Here is a 17,742-nt window from a genome sequence, read left to right as displayed (position 1 = left end):
AGAGTTAGTCATCATGTCTTTGTGCATGGGAAGTCATGTCTCTCTAACTTCACTGGGTTTTCTTGAAGTAGTAACGAGAGCATTGATGAAAGCAGAGCAGTGGACGTGATCTACATGGACTTCAGTGAGGCGTTCAACAAGATTCCTTATGGTAGACTGGTTAACAACGTTAAATCACATGGAATACAGAGAGAACTAGCCATTTGGATACAGAACTGGTTCAAAAGGTAGAAGACAGAGGGTGGTGGTGGAGGTTGTTTTTCAGACTGGAGGCCTGTGACCAGTGGAGTGCCACAAGGATCATACTGGGTCCATTGTTTTTTGTCATTCACAGAGATTATTTGGATGTGAACATAGGACGTATAGTTAGTACATTTGCAGATGACACCAAAATTGGAGGTGTAGTGGACAGCGAAGAAGGTTACCTCAGAGTACAAAGGGACCTTGATCAGATGGGCCAATGGGCTGAGGAGTAGCATATGGAGTTTCATTTTACCACTTGGTTGAGGGAGTCCTGTGTATAGATTAGAGTGGCGCTGGAAAAGCACAGCAGGTCAGGCAGCATCCAAGGAACAGGAAAATCGACATTTTGGGCAAAAGCCCTTCATCAGGAATCCTGTGCCATGTGGGATACCTGTCAGGTTTCAATGGCAGAATTGTATCAGGCAAGTAGAATATAGAATAATACAGCACAGAACAGGCCCTTTGGCCCTCGATGTTGCGCCAACCTGTGAACTATTCTCAACTCATCCCCCTACACCATCCCATCATCATCCATGAGCTTATCCAAGGATTGTTTAAATCTCCCTAATGTGGCTGAGTTGACTACATTGGCAGGTAGGGCATTCCACACCCTTACCTCTCTCTGCGTAAAGAACCTGCCTCTGACATCTGTCTTAAATCTATCACCCCTCAATTTGTAGTTATGCCCCCTCGTACACACTAAAGTCATCATCCTAGGAAAAAGACTTTCACTGTCTACCCTATCTAATCCTCTAGTCATCTTGTATGTCTCTATCAAATCCCCTCTTAGCCTTCTTCTTGCCAATGAGAACAGGTTCAAGTCTCTCAGCCTTTCCTCATAAGACCTTCCTTCCAGACCAGGCAACATTCTGATAAATCTCCTCTGCATCTTTTCTAATGCTTCCACATCCTTCCCGAAATATGGGGACCAGAACTGTACACAATATTCCAAGTGTGGCCGCACCAGCGTTTTGTATAGTTGCAGCATGATATTGCGGCTCCGGAACTCAATCCCTCTACGAATGAAATCTAACACACCATATGCCTTCTTAACAGCACTATCCACCTGGGTGGCAACTTTCAGGGATCTTTGTACATGGACTCCAAGATCCCTCTGTACATCCACACTACCAAAAATCTTTCCATTGACCTAGTACTCTGCCTTCCTGTTATTCTTCCCAAAGTGCATCACCTCACATTTAGCTGCATTGAACTCCATTTTCCACTTCTCTGCCCAACTCTGCAGTTTATCCAAGTCCCCCTGAAACCAGTAACATTCTTCCACACTGTCCAACGACTTTAATGTCATCTGCAAATTTACTAATCCATCCACGTATGCCTGTGTCTAAGTCATTTATAAAAATGACAAACAGCAGTGGTCCCAAAACAGATCCTTGTGGCACACCACTAGTAACCAGTCTCTAGGCTGAATATTTTCCATCAACCATCACTCACTGCCTTCTTTCAAAAAGCCAGTTTCTAATCCAAACTGCTAAATCACCCTCAATTCCATGCCTCTGAATTTTCTCCAACAGCCTACCATGTGGAACCTTATCAAAGGCTTTACTGAAGTCCATGCATACCACATCAACTGTCCTACCCTCATTTACATGCTTGGTCACCTTCTCAAAAAACTCAATGAGGTTTGTGAGACATGACCTGCCGTTGACGAAACCATGTTGACTATCTGAAATCAAATTGTTGCTTGCTAGATGATTATAAATCTTATCTCTTATAATCCTTTCCAAAACCTTTTCTACAACAGAAGTAAGTATGGGACTTCCTTTACAGGAGCCTGGATTGATAGGAGGCACCCTTCTCCTTAAACCCTCTACTTGCTTCTTGAAGCTGACCACATAATCCCCTCGCCAAGACTGCCAGTTTGCATTTGCCTCTCCTCATCAGTGAATTCGAACTGCTTGTAGTTCTAGCAGCTACTGCTCTCAGCTGGCACTGCTGAGACTACCGAGCTGTTATCGATTGACTGGAAAAAACAATTTTCACTAAAACAAGGATCTAACGTCTCTCCTTCAAGCATTTAACACTAACCTGGCATTAGATTGCTGTAGGTAGCCAGCAGAATCATGGATGGGAACTGCAGAGGCTGTAAAGTCCTTTCGAGAGGAAAACTTTGGGGAATAATATCTTCAGGGGTGATCTCCAAAGTGTTTAGGGATTCAGTTATGGACAGACCCCCATCATCAATCCCAACCTCACCCATCTCCAGCTCACAGAGTGAAAACTGTCATGTTTGTTTAAATGCCTGTGGTGGGAGGATGCAACATTTAAGGGCCTCAAATGGGTCACTGGTGGGTAGAATACCTAATACCACCCGCTGCACTGCTGTAATTGCAATGGAGGCAAGGGCAGATGACACATTGGTGGCCAGGCCACTGCTGGATTTACTCGCATCTCCAAAAGAAATCTGTGAGGTTAGCATTAAATAAGCCCAACGTTAATTCTATTTAAATATCCACAGATGCTGCTGAGTAATTCCAGACTTTATGTTTATTACAGTGAATTAAACTAACTTGTTATTATCCTTCCCTCACATAAATGTAGTCTGATAAGTTGCATCAAATGATAACCGGCAACTAAAGTTTTCCACAGTTCTAATGGTGGTTCAGAAGCATTTGTTCAGTATGTGGTATCCAATTCTGCTTCAGTGTTTCTGTATAATATCCATGTATACGGCAAGATGACTGTAGAAGTGTCAAAAGATAAAATATACAAACAATAAGCAGGAGTTGGTCAGTCAGCCGCTCTGCAATTTAGAAAGACCAAATGGCTGATTGTAACACCTCAACTCCATAGTTCTGCCTAACCCACTACCTTTACCCTCTTTCTTACCAAGAATCTATCCACAATTGCCTTCAAAAGTATACAAAGATTCTGTTCAGGAAGAGATTTCCAAAGATTTACAACTCCCTTGGAGAAATAAAATGTTACATTTCTGGTGTAAATTGGTAACTCTATTTTTAAACAGTGACCGCAAACTCAAGATTCTTTCACAAGAAGAAACAGCTTCTTTACATACATCCTGTCAAGACCTCTCAAGATTTGATAAGTTTCAATTAAATCATCTTTAACTCTTCTAAACATCAGTACATATAAGCCTATTTTCCCGCTCCTCGGTTGCTGCCTGACCTGCTGTGCTTTTCCAGCACCACTCTAACCCATCCATTCTAGTTGTATGTCTGATAAACCTCTTCTGAATTGCTTCCAAAGCATTTGTATCTTTCCTTAATTAAGATAACCAATACTATGCGCAGTAATCAGTGGCCTCACCAGTGCCTTGTGTAACTGAACCATAACTTTTGTACTCTTGTATTCATTTCCCCTCACAATAAAGAACTGTTAGACTTCACTATTACATGCTATATCCTAATGCTAGCCTTTTGAGTTTCCTTTAAAATCCTCTGGTTATGTAGTTTACAAAAACTCTTGCCCAGCAGAGTTTAGACAGACACTATCCCCTGGTACAATTCCCACTTGCCCCAGTTTAGTTCCAGTGCCCCATGAACCACTTCTCCCATACCAGCCTTGAACCTTACTTGCCCTCTGCCAATTTGTATAAGGCTCAAGTAATAAGCCAGAGATGATAATCTTTAAGGTTTTGTTTCTTTATTTGGTTCCTAGTTCCTCACACTGTCTGCGCAGTGCCACCATCTTTGTTCAGCCTGTATAGACCATGACCATTGAATCCTCCTCCTCCCACTGCAGGTTGCTCTTCAGTCCTGAGCAGATGTCCTAAAACTTTGCATCACTTTAGACTTATGTTGTTTCTTACATATAATGGTTGTCAATCCCTCTGACTTTTTGCTATCCCTATTTCAGGGACTTTCTTTCTCTGTCATGGTGCCATGGTCAGTTACTCATCCACTCTGCAGCATGCTTCCCCCGCCCTACACTCAGCTGAAAGAATCTCAGAGCTGTTGGGCAATTGCAAAGATTCCTGTCCTCTAGGTCCTTCCATCTTTCTCACTTGCAGTCACACTTTTCTGACACTAAACATTGACCAAAGCAGAAATCTCTATCCTATGAGGTGTGACCATCTCCTGGTACAATTTCCCCTTCCTGTTGCTTTAGATATCTGTAGTTGAGCACCAAAACTGCTCAAATTTATAACATTTCTTTCAGACTTGTTTCGTCTGGATCAAACTGACATTGAGAAGCTTCCACATGCTATAACTGTGAATCATTCATCATCTGCTGCACTTAATGTGTTCAAATAAGTGACTTGATTATTTTATTCAATTGTGCATTATTTCATATACATTTCATTAACTTTACCACCATTTGCTATACCATTTTGAACTTTAAGAATAGAATAAGCCTTAGTCACTTACAAATTCTCCTGCAGCATATTAAGAATCAATTCCTGGAGGCTAAAATAGTTAGAAAAACAAAATTAGTGGAGCACCCCTTTCTCTTCCTCCCCTAAGTCATCAATTGAACCTCAGAGTCATACAGCATGGAAACAGACCCTTTCGCCCAACCAGTTCCAACTATAATCCCAAACTAAAATAGTTCCACCTGCCTGCTCTTGGCCCATATCACTCCAAACCTTTTCTTCTCATGCCCTTTGCAAATGTCTTTTAAATGTTGTAATTATACCGACGTCCACCACTTCTTCTGGAAGGTCATTCCAGGAACAAACCGCCCTCCGTGTAAAGGATTTGCCCCTCATGTCTTTTTTTAAATCTCTCTCCTTAAAAATGTGCTCCTTAGTCTTGCAATTCCCCATCATTAACACTTTCTGTATCCCTCATTATTTTATGAACTTCTATAAGGTTGTCTCTCAACCTCCTACATTCATCTCCAACATTATGACAATAACACAAGATCCACTTTATATTCATGTATGTAAAAAGTTTACATTTCAGCAATGAGCCTTAAGATATATAATTTCATCTGAAACAATTTCTTGTATAGTCTGAGATTCTGCCTGTGTACATTAAGGTTTACATGTATCTCACCCTTGGCTTCTTATATTTAAGGATATGTCCCATTCTATTCTAAGTCTTTTGAACTTGCACTAACATAAAACAAGATCAGGGCAATTAATGATCACAATTTACATTAACAGCATTTATAATGTTTATTATTGTAGGCAGAGAGTATTGCACTTCCCTGGCTTGTGTGGAAAACCCTCTGGCAGCCTCACATAAAGACATCAGGCAATACCAAGTAATGCTTATGGATATTCCAATGGCCATTACCTTCACAAATGTTTTGAAGAAAATGTGCAGCTAATAATTTCGTATAGTATAGATTAATAGAAAATAACTTAGAGGTAGAAAATTCTTGCATCAACATTGGGAGACGTCTACTTAGGAAATAAATTTAATCAGTAAATGCCAAGAGAAGTGTTGATTACTACTAACAGATTATTTCAACTACCTTGTAGCCATCAACTAAACTTTGAAAGTCTTGCCTTAGGATTTGTTGTTGCTAGTAAGATATTTGCTAGGAAAATGATATGATAACATGAGGGTTCAAAGATATACAAATAATGTCAAAATCATTGCACCCCACATGCCGTTAAAATTTGAAAGTAGTACCATAGAAATAGTAGGGATTACCTTGGTGAAAGGAAAAAGAATTTGCAACTTACTATTTTGGAGAATCTGCCATGAATCTCACTGAAAGTAATCTTTAAATGTAACTTATTGATTTTTTTCTAAACTAATGATCACATACTTTTCTGAGAACAATTATAGCAACTTGAATTCCTGTACTAGGATACAACTATTGGATCAGGAATAGATCTTTTAATTCTTGAACCTGTGACCTGCCATGACTGATCTAATTCCATACGGCTGTATTTATCCTGCATCCCTTAGTCAGATGACATGTCTTTAACATAGAAAAGTGTCATGCAGTTCATGGAAGCATAAGTAAAAAGAGACAAGTCAAATACAGAGCTCGTAGGAGTGGTGAAAAGCATGGTGGAGTGAGTTAAAATTTTAAAGGAGGATTTTAAAGAAAAATTAGACCTGATTACACCAGCTCAGCAGCCTCCAGCAGTCCACAGCAACACAGATGCACATCTTTAGCCAATTCATTTCATTCCCTATGATATTGAAAAATGGTTGAATGTACTGGATTATGCAAAGACCGCAGGCTGTGACCACATTCCAACAATTATACTAAAAACTTGTGGTCCAGAATTAGCCAACCTGGAGCCAAGCTATCCCAGTGTCAACACAAACCTGGCAGCTACCTGATAAAGGGGAAAATTTCTCAGTTATATCTCATCATCTAAAAGCAGGACAAATCTGATGCAGCTAATTACCACTTTCTCAGTCTACTTTCAATTACAAGCAAAGTGATGGATGAGGTCTTCATAGTATTACCAAGTGACACTTGCTCAGTAATAACTTGCTCACTGATGCCCAGTTCAAGTTCCACCAGGGCAGCTCAGCTCCTGATCTCATTACTGCAATAGTCCAAAAATGGATAAAATAGCTGAACCCAAGAGATGATGGAGAGTGAATACTCCCAACATTAGTGTAGCATTTTACAGAGTGTGGCATCAAGGAGCCCTGGCAAAACTCGAGTCAGTAAGAATCAGAAGGAAAAGATGTTTCCACTGGTTGGAGTCATAGCTGGCATAAAGAAAGATGATTGCCCTTGTAGGAGGTCAATTGTCTCAGTCTCAGGCCACCTCTGGAGGAGGTCCACAGAGAAGTATCCTAGGCTCAATCATCTTCAGCTGCTTCATCATTGTCCTTCTCTCCATAAGAAGTGTGTCAGAAGTAAGGGTTATTCTCTGATGGTTACACAACGTTCAACACCATTCACAACTCCTCAATACTGATTGAGTCTATGACCATATGCAACAGGACCTGGACAACATTCGGGCTTGGGCTAATAAGTAGCCAGTAAAATTTTCACCACACAAGTGCCAGACAATAACTATCTCCAACAAGAGAGAAAATAACCATCATCCTTTGGCATTTAATGCAGTCACAATCTATATCTGGCATTATGCTGAGCGGGATTACCATTAAACAGAAATAGACCCGGACTAGCCGTGAAAATGCAGTGGCTAAAAGTGCAAGGCAGAGCCTTGGAATTCTATTTCAAATAACTTCCTGATTCTCAAAAGCCTGTCCACCATTTACAAGGCCCAAGTTAGGAGTCTGGTGGAATACTCTGCACTCACTGGATGAGTGCAGCTCCAATAAAATTCAAAAGTATTGAAGCACATTACGAACAATGCAGTTCACTTAATTAGGACCATATCCACAAACACCCGCTCCTTCCACCACCACTGCATAGTCACATGTGAGTGTGTACGATCTACAAGATGCACTGCAGTGACTCTCCAACATTTCTTCAAAACATCTTTTAAACTCAGTGGCTGATACAAGACAGTCTTTATTTCTTTGCTTTACATAACAGTGATCTCTCTCTCTCTTGTGATCCCTGAGTCTGAGAGTGTTTGTGTTCAAAGCTCCTCTTTTGTATCAAGGTGTGAAACTGATGGTTGATTTCCTATAGAAGTCAGCTTCTATAGAATTATATTGGCCTGTATCTGGACAAAGATTTGTATAATTTCACCGTTCCCCACTACATGACATTCTATTTTACCTTAAAGTAAAAGAATCAGTTTAATCATACCACTGTATAAGATCTCACATTTGTAACAATATATTGAGTATATATGTTCTTAAGAAATATTAGGTGATTAGAGAGAAATAGTTATTTTAATAAGATAGAGCTACTTATGCCTACCAAAATGGTAAAAGGACCTCATTCAGTAAAATGGCCGAATGTTGTTTCTGTCCTTCATCAAACTGTAGATTATGGATCTGCTACTAAAATGAAAACCTTCTATCAAAAGTGCAATGATTTTAAATGCTACGGAACTTAAAAATATTATTTTACAGTAATGTGAAATGGACTTTTCATTCAAAAATTAACTACAAAATCAAAACACTGGTATGATGGTACAATTACAATAACTAGCACTGAGGTAATTATTTTTCAACTAATTTTAAGAGGTTTTCTCACAGCTGGGTTTGCAGTGAGTCACATTATGATCTTTGTAGAGATTGATCTTGTTTAAAATGAATAACTATAAGAGATGACATGAAAAGATTTCATGTCAATGACCTTTACTGTAGCAAATAACTAAAACACAATGATTAAAAACTATTTTTCTTCCAGTAGTTAACTTGTACCTTGAAATATAGAAAAAAATGTTATACATTTATACTTACCACATATCATACTCTCCATGGAATTATAGTCCACAGTTGTTCATCGTTTCAAATGGACCCCCATATCCTATTTTGCTGAGAAGCAACTTCAGCTGACCATCTCCAAGTGCTTATATCAATTTGCAGAAGGTTTCTTAAATTTGCCATTAGCTATAGTCCCTGTTCCAATTATTCTTCTTCCCCCGACCAAGTCAGGACAAATCTCCTGGAATCCCTAGAAGGCTACAGGATGAATCTATTCAAACTGAGACAATCTCTTTCTGCATCTGGCTTGCTAGGTCAAGCAGCCTTTCTCTCAGCTGCCCACACAGAAACTGCTACCTGTCTGAGATTCAGTGATTTATATGGAATTCTGTATCCAGATCTAAAAGTGGTTGTCCCTTTCCTCTTCCTCATGACAACGTGAAACATATAAGCCTTGTATCTAGGTAAAAATGATAATTACCAATCCTGGAAACCTGGCTCTCTTCTATCTTAAAAGTAAGTAGCAGCTTTACAGCACAATTTCAGACTTTGAGAGAATCAGACTCTAACCCCCAAGATGAGGAGGAATCTCTTCACTCAGTGTGTTGAATCTTCAAACTTTTCTATCCCAGAATGCTTTGGATGCTCAATTATTGAGTTTATTCAATAGATTTCTAGATATTAAACATATTAAGGGATATGGGGATTGTGTGCCAAAATGCCATTCAAGTGGTAGATCCACCAAGATCAAGTTAAATGGTGGAGCAGGTTTGAAGAGCCAACTGTCCTCCCATGACTCCTCTTTCCTGCATCCCTTTGTAAGCTCAGAAATTGATGCCATTTTCTCCAAGGGTAAACTACATTTACCTTTGAACCCCTATAGTGTGGAAAGACGCCATTTGGCTCATCAAGTCTGCAACAAACCTCTGAACAGCATCCCACCCAGAACACCCCCATATTCCTGTAACCTCACATTGACCATGCCTAATTCACACAGCCTGCACTTTATGAGCAATTTACTGTGGTCAAGCCATCTAACGTTCACATCTTTGGACTGCGGGAGAAAACAGGGGCATCCAGCAGAAGCCCACACAGGCACAAAGAGTTATGGTTATAGAGTCATACAGCACAGAAACAGACCCTTCAGTCCAACGAGTCCATGCAGACCATAATTCCATACTAAACTAGTCTCACCTACCAGCACTTGGACCAAATCTCTCCAAACATTCTTTTTTCCATATACTTATCCAAATGTCTTTTCAACATTATAACTGTACCCACATCCATTACTTCCTCTGCAAGTTTATTCCACACACGACCACGCTGTTTAAAAAAAAAATTGCCCTTCATGTCTTTTTTAAATCTTTCTCCTCTCACCTTAAAAATATGTCCCCGGTCTTGAAATCCCCTACCCTAAAGAAAAGACACCTGCCATTCACCTTTTCTATACCCCTCATGATTGATAAACCTTTATAAAGGTGACCTCTTAACCTGTGCTCCAGTGGAAAAGGGTCCCAGCCTGTCCAGCCCTCCTTATAAATCAAACCCAAACGTGCAAACTTCATGCACATCATTATCCAAGGCTGAGTCTCTGGCACTGTGAGGCAGCTATGCTAAACACTGAGCCATCATGCCATCCCAGTAACGATCTTTAACAATTAAACCAACCAGGCTACAGTCAGACAAGACTTCAGAACAGGCCACATGACTCCCTCCAGTATCAGTAAATTGACTGAGACATAATAATCTTAAAACTCTTACAATTGTAACAACCAATACATTATCTATAAGTGAATTAAATCTTGTGGTTACCTAAGGACAACTAAACCCTATTAAACTTCATTTCTTTCCGATAACAATTGATATTCCAATTTAAAACTGTTTACATTTCCAAGATGAATAATCAATGTTCTGTTTGAAGCAAAATTTGTTTTTTAACTAGAACACAATTTTTAAATAATATTTAATAGAGTGGTCAATAATACTATTTGAGCAACTTAGTTGCAATTAGGTTTACAAGTTAAACATTAGACAATATTTTTGGGTTAGGTCAGTAGCATTTTAGCCTCAAGGTAAAAGAACTCTAACACTCAAAAAATACACACTTCAAAAGTATTGAATTAGGGCTTATGACAAAATATTCATTTTGTTCATAATAGCAATTTTGTTCTTTCTTTGCTTCATGAGGACAATAACAGTGATATTAGACTGCAAAAATGCATAAGTTTACCATATGAAGAAATAAAATTTTCCATTATAAAGTGCCCCATTGTCACAACACCCCATCCCAAAACATGGTTTGATCTTTGAAATGTGGTGAATGTTGTTACCAAGATGTCACCAGTAGCCATATTGCATAAGATAATGCTTCACAAATAATAGTGAGATGAATGACTAGTCGATTAGCATTTTTTTTAAACGAATTCAAGCCAGGACACCAAGATGACAGGTTGCTCTTAAACAATGCAATTGCACCTTTAATTTATAACTGAACCAAAAGATATGATCTAACTTATCGCTTTCTGTAAGCTTCTAAAGTGTCAGTCCAGTTAAACCTACTTAGACAAACCAAACTAAAAAATAACAACTCAGGTCATAAAAATGTTAAGTGATCAATATATGCTGGTGTGCTTTATGGTGCAGTTGCTTGTACAAATGGATCACGGTGGCCATTATTTGCATTGGAAACAATATACACCGAGTCTTCGTTATCCGCCAATTTGCTACCTGCTGACCCTGTGTACCTCAAATTCGGCCCCGGACCACACCTTTTCGTTTCCCACTGGTCTGCCTCCGTAAACGGGTCATCACGGTAAACGGAAAGGTGCCCACGGGAAATCCGTGCCCCTATTCCCCGCAGTAACAAGAGCTGAGTGTACTCCGTTTTCTGACTGGGAACACGTAGCCGCAGTATGCTAATTATTTCCTGATGACTAAAGATTGTTATTATTATACTTCTCGAACATCAGTTTAGATCATTGCTGCTGCTTGATCAGCCAGAAAGAATACAGGCACAAGGACCAATTTCTAACCCATTACCTTGTAATAATGATGGCCAGCATCTGTGAATCTATAAGGATTTTGAAAAACACAAAAGGTGGAAAATTAAGTTATTCTGAATGAAACAGAATTGAATGAATACAATGCTATCCAATACTTTAAGAAAATTGAGACCGAATTACCTCCAGAATGGAAATCTAATATTACCCACAGAATGAAAATCTAATTATTACTTTAAATTACCTAGCGTGATGAGGTCCCAATTCTCCGTATTCATGATTATCTGCACCAAGGCAAGTAGGAATCGGGGCAACAGATCATGACACTGTCAGTCTGCTGCGAGAGATTATGCCATACTTGTTGTGCATTTTGGGTCAGGTTATTTGGACATTCAGACTGGGTCACATCTTCCATACAATTTCATGTCAAGTTGGTGATTAAGGTCAGATCACATTGTGCCTTTTTAGTAGGTTTCAGGTTACTGATGACCTGCCAATTCAATGTAGGTCAAAGTTTTAGAATGAGTCCTTCATACACTGAGTTGATTACCTACTAATTTCAATTACTATCTGAAGCGGATGGTTTCCTCCATTTTGGCACAAAAGCAAGGCTTCTCTCAATGTGTGTTCTTGAGCAGCTGTTTGTAAAATGGTAAAATTGTTTTGTTTGTTCTAGTTATTCGTTTGCGTATTTGGCATTATTGAAAACTGGCTGGAACTTACCTGTGGATAAGGTTTCTTATTTACATGGCCTCGTAATAGTCATACATTTACAGTGCCAAATATCATGATTTTGTTTGTCCTATTTTTACTTTAGCCCTAAGCTGAGACATTTTTTTATGGCTGTTTTCAAGAAAATTGCATTTCCACAAGTTGTCCATTATTATGCATTATTTGAAAGAAATATTTAAAATCTAAATATAATTTTGCTCTGGCAGTACTCTATACCTAATTGCAAGGTTATATTACTGTTAAAAATTAAACATAATAGCTGGTCTTCGTTTTAGAACAAAACATTGGTATTCCATTTAAATTTAGCAAAACTATCGAATAGCCCATATATTTGTTTAAACATAACTTAGTCTATGCAACAGATCACCACTACAACTTGTTAAGTTTACCGTTTTTACCAAATACTTGGCCATTGCAACATGAATGATTTTCAAAATAAGTGAAAATCTTTTAGAACAATTGTTTATTCAAATTTTGTTATTTAAATAATTTTACTAGATTGCTTTCACTTCTGCAGTCATCAATGTCACTTTATTGTCAAGTATAAATTACAAGTGCAGTATGTATTTCTGAATGTATGTATTTCTTCCTTCGAAGAAAGAATTCTTCCAGTAGTAAAAGATGTATCATCCACAGGCTCTGAAGACAGCTTGTCAATTCTTCCCATAGAATAATTCAAAATTACATTCAAACTTGAACAATGAACAGGGTTTTAATATTATTGCTAGAAGTATTCTGGTTTATTCTTAATAGATCCCTTTACATCTTTCTGAAAAAACTGAAGATGACTTAAGGATAAACTGTGTGACCTAGCAAACAAAGAGCTACACAAATCAGTTTGATACACATTAGAAGGAATTTGGTCTTCTGAGTCCACGGCGAGCCGAAAGATCAAGTGGGGCTTCCATTCAGGGGCAGGTTGGGTTTTATTGTGCAATTACTTTTTAAAGCTCATAATATATGCATACACAGGTATACCACAAAGTTTTATTGGTGGGCAGGCAGGAGTTTCTGGAACCTGCCGGGACTTTCTACATTTCAACTTCTGGTGCCCTATTTAAAAGCATTTCAGTCTCTGGAATCCAGGACATTGTATCCTGGCTCTATTCAAGCATGGAGATGGCTGGAAAGAGGCAGAAGCCAGAAATTTGTGACCACTCCCTGAGTTGCTCCTGCAGGGCGTCTGTGAGTGCGGGAACACCTTGTTTCCCAAGGATGCCAACAGGAGGCCATCCTGCCTGATAAAGACAGCATTGGTGGAGGTGGCCAGCACAGGATCATCCTGGAGGCATGAATGGATTCCGTTCCACAAGAGAATGGATAATCTACTGTGGTCAAGCAGAGTTAGTGTCACTGTCTGCAAAACCTTTATACTGGTAGGACACAGTCATACAAACATAACTTTGCCACTGTTTGCCACTGTTAGAGGATCCTCACACACATCGTCGGATGACAGATCTATCCATTATGTGCCTCATGTCTCATTAAGTGTTTTTCAATTAGTTATGCCTACTTGCATTGGACACAGAGCAACGCAGTGATACTTCCTCTAAGACACCTGCCCCTGAATCACTCAGAAAGGAGAAAGGGACCTGCATTCAGCACTCATTAGCTCACATTCCAACAGATCACTTTCTGTCATCGCAACTAGGAGAATTGAAACATTGCCTATCTTCTCACCAAAGGCTGAATGGTAAAGGACAGCACCATAGAAGGTTATTGGAGCATGAACACATCAAGCAAACATCACACACAGATCAAATAAAATCCATCAACTCCAACTTTTTCACCACATACAGCCACCTTTCATTCGGGACCCTCTCAATCATAATTCTGCCGTTATCACTTTCTTGTTACACAAAGCACATGAGGACAATTCTCTCGGAAGCTACATTTTTATTCTGTGTGAGTCAATTAGCAAGGTGTAGCTCCTGTACATTTCTCTGACATTCTCTGACATTACAAGCACAGAACCCAAGTGAGCCCACAGAACTCCAGGTTAATGCTCTGGCCATTAAACTCAATGGGAGTTTATATGTGTAAAGGCAACAAAGAACTAGGCAATGTATGTCAATCGGACGAAGAAACTTCCACCATTATAAAACAAGAACTTCATTGAAGTCAATAAGACTTATGCATTGCAACTGAATATTAATTCTGAGTGTCCACAAATGTTCATGAAAATATATTCGTGCTCAAATACAGCCACTATAAGGTTCTTGTGGGCATCATTATTCTTCCCCATGAGCATTGCTCCCTCAGCTTCTCCATCATACTTCTCTTTATCCTTGCCTGAGGAGATATGTGACTGGATTAGAGGGGTGCTGGAAAAGCACAGCAGATCAGGCAGCATCCGAGGAGCAGGAAAATCGACGTTTCGGGCAAAAGCCCTTCATCAGGAATAGAGCATACGTGACTGGTCCATCTCCCCCTCTTTGAAGTTCTCACCATATCACTGAGCTATGTTGTGCAGAATACTGCCAAAAAAATCACTATTCTGACAAACCTGTCGATTTAATACAGGAGTGTACTTTCCTGCGATGACAGGCAATGTTAAAAATCACACAACACCAGGTTATCGTCAAAACAGGTTTATTTGGAAGTATTAGCTTTCAAAGCACTGCTCCTTTATCAGGTAACTAGTGAGGCAGGATCATAAGACACAGAATTTATAGCAAAAGAATACAGTGTCATGCAATTAAAACGATATATTGAACAAACCTAGATTACTGTTAAGTCTTTCATCTTTTAGAATCGGTTGCAGGTTTCAGTTCATTAATATGTAAATCCCAGAACTCCTTTTAAGTCACATTTTTAAAATAACTTCAGGTTTTATAAAAAAGGTGACATCTCAGTTCAGACAATGTATTAAAGGTGTGAGGTTAGAGTTTGTCTGTATCTCAATCTTGAGTCAGACTGGCTGTATTTCTAAAGTCGGAATTTATAAAAAGTTATATGGATTGACTGCCTGTGGGTTGTGTGTTTTTTGAGCAAAAATCGAATGCAAGTTCACCCCATAGACTTATATATGTGTGTGTGTGTGGATGAGAAAGAGAGAGAGCGAGAGAGAGTAAGTGTATGCATGTGAATGTGTGCACGTAAGTGTGAGTACATGTGAGAGAGTGTGTGTTTGCATGTGTGCGTTCTTGATAGAGTGTGTGCATGAATGTGACGGAGTATAACCCTGTGAGAGGTTGTGTGCATGTGTGTGAGTGTGTATGTGTGTGTGTCTGAAAGAGAGCATGTAAATGAGAGAGAGTCTGCATGAGTGTGTGAGTATGTAGAGTGTTTGTGTATGTATGCTTGTGTGTGTGTGTGTCTGTGTAGTGCAGTGGGGTCACCTGTAGTGTGATATGAACCCGAGGTCCCGGTTGAGGCCATCCTCATGGGTACCAAACATGGTTATCAGCCAAAGATCCAGACCACTGAACATCATACACAAGCAATGGAAGTGCATTTTCAGAAGGCCAGGTATATGTTTGATGTAGCCCTAGTCAATGAATGTGCTACATTATTGTGTGTTCATCATCACTGTGATGGTCTTGCACTTGAGTCAAAAGCCATGTCCTCTGATGGTATGTTTTGTTGCCCAAAAAAGCTATGGAAATGGTCCTTGTGGTGGGGGCAAACATGTGAGGAGCCTGGGAGTTGTGTAGGTTGTAAGTTTTGTGACAGCTTCATGGATAATGGCATACTCCTGCAGGAATTGTTGCCAGTGGTCACAAACAAGTTTGATATTGAGGGAGTGAAATCCCTTCTTGTTCAGGAATTGGCTGGATGATGCTAGAGAGCTCTAAACACTACATGGATGCAATCAATGGCTCCTTAGACCCAAGGGAAGCCAGCAATGGCTGCACATGTGACAGTTCAGGGACCTTGGTTCTCTGGGTCCATGTTGAACTGGACAAATTGCATGGTTTACCTGTAAGAGGCATCAATTAACTCACAAGCTGCCGCACAGAAGGCTACTGAGTAAGATAAGGAACCTTGTTGTTAGGGTCATGGATAAAAGCTCAGCTGTATAGCAGAACACAGAGACTGGGGATAAAAGGATGGCAGCTGGTGACAAGCGGTGTTCCACAAGGCTCAGTGTTGGGATCACAATTTTCACTTTACATATTAATGATCTAAATGCAGAAACTGAGCGCATTTAGGCTAAGTTTGCCAACAATACAAAGATAGGTAGAAGGACAGGTAGCATTAAGAAGGCAGGGAGGCTGCAGAAGGAATTGGACAGGTTAGGAGAGTGGGCAAAGGAGTGGCAGATGGAGTTCAGCATGGGAAAGTGTGAGGTCATGCACTTTGATAGGAAAATAGAGACATGGACTATTTTCTAAATGGGGACAAAATTCAGAAGTCTGAAGTGCAAAAAGACTTGGGACATTAGGTCCATAATTCTCTCAAGGTAAAGTCAGGTTGAGTCAGTAGTTAGGAAGACAAATGCTATGTTGGCATTTATCTTGAGAGGACTAGAATATAAAAGCAGGAAGGTACTTCTAAGGCTCTGGTCAGACCACATTTAGAGTATTGGGCTGCATATCTCAGGAAGGATGTAATGTCTCTGGAGCAGGTTCAGAGAAGAATGGTCCCAGGAATGAAAAGCTTAACATATGAGGAAAGTTTGAGGACTCTGGGATGATATTCGATGGAGTTTAGAAGGATGATGGGGGGATCTAATAGAAACTTACAGAATACTGAATGGCCTGGACAGAGTAGATGTTGGGAAGATGTTTCCATTAGTAGGAGAGACAAGGACCCCAGGACACAGCCTTAGAGTAAAGGGAAGACCTTTTAAGACAGAGATAAGGAGAAACTTCTTCACCCAGAGAGTGGTGAATCAATAGAATTCATTGCCATAGAAGACAGTGGAGGCCAGGTCATTGAGAATATTTAAGACGAATTAGATAGATTCTTGATTGTCAAGGGGATCAAGGGTTACGGGGAGAAAACGAGAGAATGGGGCTGAGAAGCTTATCATCCATGACTGAATGGCGGAGCAGATCCGATAGGTTGAATGGCCTAATTTCTGCTCCTATGTCTTATGGTCCTCTGGTCTTGTAGGCAGCAGATTCAGAGAAGACACGTTAGGGATGGGCATTAAATGCTGGCCCAGCCACTGACACCTCATTCTATGAAAGAATTTTTTTTTTAAATTTGTACACACTAAACAGGTGGCACAGTTGGTACATTACAGGCAGCACGATGGCTCAGAGGTTAGCACTGCTGTCTCACAGCGCCAGGGACCCGGGTTTGATTCCCACCATAGGCGACTGTCTGTGTGGAGTTTGCACATTCTCCCCATGTCTGCGTGGGTTTCCTCCGGGTTCTCAGTTTCCTCCCACAGTCCAAAGATGTGCAGATTAGGTGAATTGGCCATGCTAAATTGTCCATAGTGTTAGGTGCATTAGTCAAGGGTAAATATGGGGTCGGGGAACGGGTCTGAGCGGGTTACTCTTTGGAGGGTCGGTGTGGACTTTTTGGGCCGCAGGGCCTGTTTTCATACTGTAGCGAATCTAATCTAAACAAAGGTGCACTGGTAGAATTGGGATTTCATTCTTTGGAGTTTGGATTGG

General features: G+C 40.0%; 2 long non-coding RNA genes across 2 annotated transcripts in view; one reads left to right on the top strand and one right to left on the bottom strand.

Moving 5' to 3' along the window:
• The window catches only part of LOC122553517 (uncharacterized), a 146,235-nt gene extending 134,926 nt beyond the window's left edge, over nucleotides 1–11,309 (bottom strand). Inside the window, exon 1 of the long non-coding RNA XR_006312746.2 lies at nucleotides 11,183–11,309. This is a non-coding gene — a long non-coding RNA (uncharacterized LOC122553517). The remainder of the gene's footprint in view (nucleotides 1–11,182) is intronic.
• LOC148149386 (uncharacterized) overlaps nucleotides 1–17,742 on the top strand; it is a 104,302-nt gene that overhangs the window by 23,193 nt on the left and 63,367 nt on the right. The gene's annotated exons all lie outside the window — the stretch shown is intronic.

The sequence above is a fragment of the Chiloscyllium plagiosum genome, unplaced genomic scaffold (assembly GCF_037043375.1).
Source record: "Chiloscyllium plagiosum isolate Xiang-an unplaced genomic scaffold, Cpla_swu_hap1 HiC_scaffold_8, whole genome shotgun sequence".
Lineage (NCBI taxonomy): Eukaryota > Metazoa > Chordata > Chondrichthyes > Orectolobiformes > Hemiscylliidae > Chiloscyllium > Chiloscyllium plagiosum.
Note: the sequence above shows the minus strand (reverse complement) of the source record. Positions and strands in the feature narration are given on the sequence as shown.